The 4,692-nt window shown below is 37.6% G+C and overlaps 1 non-coding gene across 1 annotated transcript; it reads right to left on the bottom strand.

Annotated features, from left to right (window-relative positions):
* Window positions 1-513: 513 nt before the first annotated feature.
* On the bottom strand, window positions 514-578 carry LOC115065579. Its single transcript, XR_003845343.1, has one exon. It is a non-coding gene; the product is annotated as a U7 small nuclear RNA (small nuclear RNA).
* Window positions 579-4,692: the final 4,114 nt, after the last annotated feature.

Genomic DNA, 4,692 nt, shown 5'->3' with positions numbered 1-4,692 from the left:
ACAGACAGCTCTGTTTTCTGCTCAAGATGGCTCTCCAGACAGATATGTAGATAGCTCTTGGCTCAAAAGACTGCTTGAGATAGCTTTCTGTTTACACAGCTCTGTGGTAGAGACAGATCTCTGCTAGAAACAGCTCTCTGCTTGAGACAGTTCTCTCATGCAAAAAAAAAAAAAAAAAAAAAATCTGAAATTTCTCTGGATAGCTCATGGGTTTCTGACCAAAGTCAGAAAAGCTGCTAGAAGCCGGGCGTGGTGGCGCACGCCTTTAATCCCAGCACTTGGGAGGCAGAGGCAGGCGGATTTCTGAGTTCGAGGTCAGCCTGGTCTACAAAGTGAGTTCCAGGACAGCCAAGGCTATATACAGAGAAACCCTGTTTCGAAAAAACCAAAAAAAAAAAAAAAAAGAAAGAAAGAAAAGCTGCTAGAAAAAAAATTCTTGAATTTTTCTGACTAAAGTCAGAGAAGCAGCTGGAAAAAAAATCCAAAAGAGCTGAACAGCTCTCTAGGATAGCTTTTGGATTTTCTGAACAAAATCAGAAATCCTGCTAGAAAAAATTCTAAAAGAGCTGTATTCACTCTCTAAGTAGTTCCCTCTGAGTAGCTCTATCTTACAGACCAAATCCCAGTCTTTATTTACATATTAATTCAGTCACTTACTTCCCCTTTGATTATTCTATGAATTACCATTTTATGACCTTAGCCTCTTGATTCTTAGGAAAAGAATGCAAGTACATTTATTTTTGTAAACATTGCAAAAGAATTCAGAGATCTGCCTGCCTTTGTACGCACAAACAATAAATTTAGCTGGATGGAATCTTGCTTTGTGATCAGCATTCCCTAAATCTCTTTATTTTCTTCCTTAACATCTTTCTGACAATCTGGCTCATAATGCAGCTGCCTCTATATTTTAGGTCCATGAAGCCCTTCATATAATTCAAGTTGCATCCATAGTTGATAAATATCCTTTACATATTATTGAACTCATGTTTTTAGAGTTCTTTCCCACAGCCTTAAGGGCTGTCCTGAAGGTTACAGCATTTATCATTTTTGCTGAGGAACACTAGACACACCCTTGCCTCCAGGACTTCTGCTGTTTCTAATTATCAAGGAGTCATTAACCTTGGCAGGGAGAGCTTTCCCTGTAGGAGGAACATGAAAATATGCACATTATTATACAAACAATCCTTTTGCCTACTAACCAGTAACACTCATCAAGGTCCATGCCTGCTAGCCTGGCTGTAGGGGCAAGAACTGTGTCACACCATCCCATCCATGTGGCTATGTAGGACCCAGCAGACTTGTTCTCTCTGAATACTTGTTTATAAAATTTAAATATTCAGTAATAAGACTTTCAAGTTATTTAATCATTTTGTCTCAAAGGGAACATATATAAGGTGAAACGTTTTCATATATATGTAATGCAAAAGCAAAATTCCACTGAAAAAAATCCTTGCATATTAGCAATGGGGAATGATTATTCCATGGCAAATATGAAAGGAAGAATCATCTAATTTTAAGAAGATTTTTTTTCTCAAGTATTATTTATTGAGATGGTTTCTGTACTGGATGGTTTTGTGTGTCAACTTGACACAAGAAGGAGTTATCACAGAGAAAGGAGCTACAGGTGAGGAAATGCCTCCATAAGATCCAACTGTAAGGCATTTTCTCAATCATTGATCAAGGGGTTGGGGAGGGTCCCTTGCAGGTGGTGCCATATCTGGGCTGATAGTCTTGGGTCCTATAATACAGCAAGCTAAGCAAGCCAGGGGAAGCAAGCCAGTAAATTATATCCCTCCATGGCCTTTGTCTGCATCAGCTCCTGCTTCCTGACCTGCCTGAGTTCCAGTCCTGACTTCCTTTGGGGATGAACAGCAACATGGGATTGTAATCTGAATAAACCCTTTTCTCCCCAACTTGCTTCTTGGTCATGATGTTTGTGCAGGAATAGAAACCCTGACTAACACAGGTTCATTCTCAGGTCAATTATTCATGTAAGAATTTAGAGATAGAACATAATCTTTTAAAAGGGTTAAACTCTAAAAGGAAAATGATGTTCAAGTCTGTATATCAAAGAGTATTTCTTGGAAAATTCAAAGAATTTGAGTTTGACAATGAGACCCATGTCTCATTGTCAGGAAAGCAGACTCAATAATTGACTGTTTTATAAAGCTTTGTATGACATCTAATATTCATGAGCAAATGTTTGAACCATCAGCCTCTTATGAAAAAATGGTCACAGCTAAGATTATAACTTACAGCTATAATATTCATTGGCTGCATTTATTCTGATAATTTTTCTTTTTATCAGAAGATAAATAAAATGGTGTTCTGCCAAACAGACTCATATGGTTTGGAACTGACATTGCAATATATAAACTTGATTAATGTAAAATGTCTCTTTTTTTTAGAAAAAAATAAAAAAATGAAAAAATAACTTCTTAACAGATGGAAAGTATTAGAGACGAGACAAATTGTGCCCAGTTCACGTTCAATGTGTTACTGTTTGGCTAAATGCATTGTTGCTGCTGCTTTTACACTTGGCAATTATCACCTCATTGTTGCAGTTTGGCTAATTTTGACCTCAGATTTTTATGCCTTCTGGTGTCAAAATGCGATTTAAAAAAAAAAACAACTTGCATACCATCACAAAATGATGAATGTGAGAGACACTTTGATTAAACTAACAGAACATTAATTAAACTAACATTCAGGTTTTTAGCAAGTCTTTATTTGGATGGCACAGAAATCCTTCCCTATCTCTAAGTCTATTTTGGGAAAAATCTCATTAATTTACACCCTACTGCTTTTAAGATTGTGAGAATGATGATAGACTAAAATTCACATTTATCTATGAGAAAAATGTGGTAAGTGTCTCAGGTGGAATGAAAAAAGAAATCTTAAAGAAAGAGGCTGACTGTAGGTTCACACAGGGACACATATGGAAACAGTGTCTAATGAGCTCACTGTCTCAGAAGACACAGGACTGAATCGAACAGTACAAGTAGATCAGTTTACTCAAAATTTATTACTTACTAACTTTTTTGTTAAATGTTGGAATATACTTGATTTCTTTTCAACCAGAGGTTTTTGTGTAGGGAGATATAGTCAAACATAAATCTACAAAGTTTGATGCCATAAGATAAATTTTGAGATGGACATATTCACAGCAGCAAGCAGCAATCATTTGCTGATTTTTTTCCTTAAGATTCTCAAGGACCATTTCTAATTGTTTGTATTATTGTCTGATGTTCTAGCTGGAATATATAGGCTAGGACCTCAGAGGAATGCAGCCATGCCAAAGCAGTACTAAGAAGTGCTATCTCCACTATATGGAAAATAAAGGGATTGCTGATAAAAGAACAGCATGAATACAGTTCAGCAAACTAGTGTTCATGCATTTTTAACTTCAAGTACCTCAATACTTTCATTCTTCTTCCAGTGGTTATCAAGAAGGTCTCTGTTTCCTGAAATCAACTACTATCATCTTGTTCTTTGTCAGTGTTAGCTGTTCTGCTTACCTCGATTTAGCACTCCAGCTCCTTTTGGAAACAATGTTGCAGGATATTTGATCACACTGTGAACCACTAAGCTTGTGTTGTATACTGGAAAAATCTTTTTCTAGTTTATATGTGGTTCAGCCCTTAGCATTTAATCCATCTGGCTGAAACACAGACATGCTTTAGCTCATACCTTTAATCTGAAACAATGAAGGTAAAATTAGTTTGTGGAAGGAATTACCCATATTTGAAAATGATGTTGAATTGATTGTCAGACAAAGTTATGAATTGGAGAAAGATTTGATAGATATAATAGGCCCAACTCTTATGAGAACAGAAAAAAAAGAGGCTACTTACGAGAACACCACAGGAAGAAGAGAGAGAGAGAGAGAGAGAGAGAGAGAGAGAGAGAGAAAGGGAGGCAATTTTACAAGGATAGTTGTATAGAGACAGGTTGCAGAGAGAGTGTAGAATCCAAAATAAGTTCAAGACCACCTAGCCTTTTCCCCTCTGAAGGGACTTTCAGAACCATCGCGGTCAAAATGACTATGTCTACAGTGGCCAAAACAAAATGAACTGATCTCAGAAAAATAACCATAACAAGATAACAGGTCCCAGAGAAATTCCCCTACCCTGCCCCACACTGAATTCTGAGAAAAAACACAAACCACCCTGACCTTGCTAAAATTCCCTGTGAAATTAACAGCTGTAACATTAATAGCTGACCCATAAGTTCAAAGTGTACTACTGCTTTGCTGACAAAATCATAATAACCCACCATGGGGGCAGGCAAAGTGAGTCACTAGGCCAAAGGTAGTCACTATGCAAACCAACCAATGCCCGAAAAGGTTACATGCTACAACAGTGAAAATAAGCCAGCTACCCTGTTGCCTTACAAGATATAAAAAGTGTGTTCTTTCTTTGTTCTGGGTCTCTCCTCTTACCCGCGTGTTGAGGAGGGTTCCCAACATGTTGAAATAATAAAAAACCTCTTGTGGTGTGCAGCAATGGCAGTATCTGTGGTCTTTGTGAGTGAGGGTCTTTTGACAAACTCCAACAAGAGAACAAGACAGAGATGAGGACAGAATGAGCCAGAGAATGAGAAGAAGCCAGAAGGTTAGAACAGATTGCGAGAGTTAGTTTGAAGCCAAGCAGAGCAACTTAGGAGAAACTGAGAGATGCTAGACAGAATCAG

The sequence above is a fragment of the Mus pahari genome, chromosome 15 (genome assembly GCF_900095145.1).
Source record: "Mus pahari chromosome 15, PAHARI_EIJ_v1.1, whole genome shotgun sequence".
Taxonomy (NCBI): Eukaryota; Metazoa; Chordata; class Mammalia; order Rodentia; family Muridae; genus Mus; species Mus pahari.
This window is presented reverse-complemented; position numbering and strand designations above follow the sequence as displayed.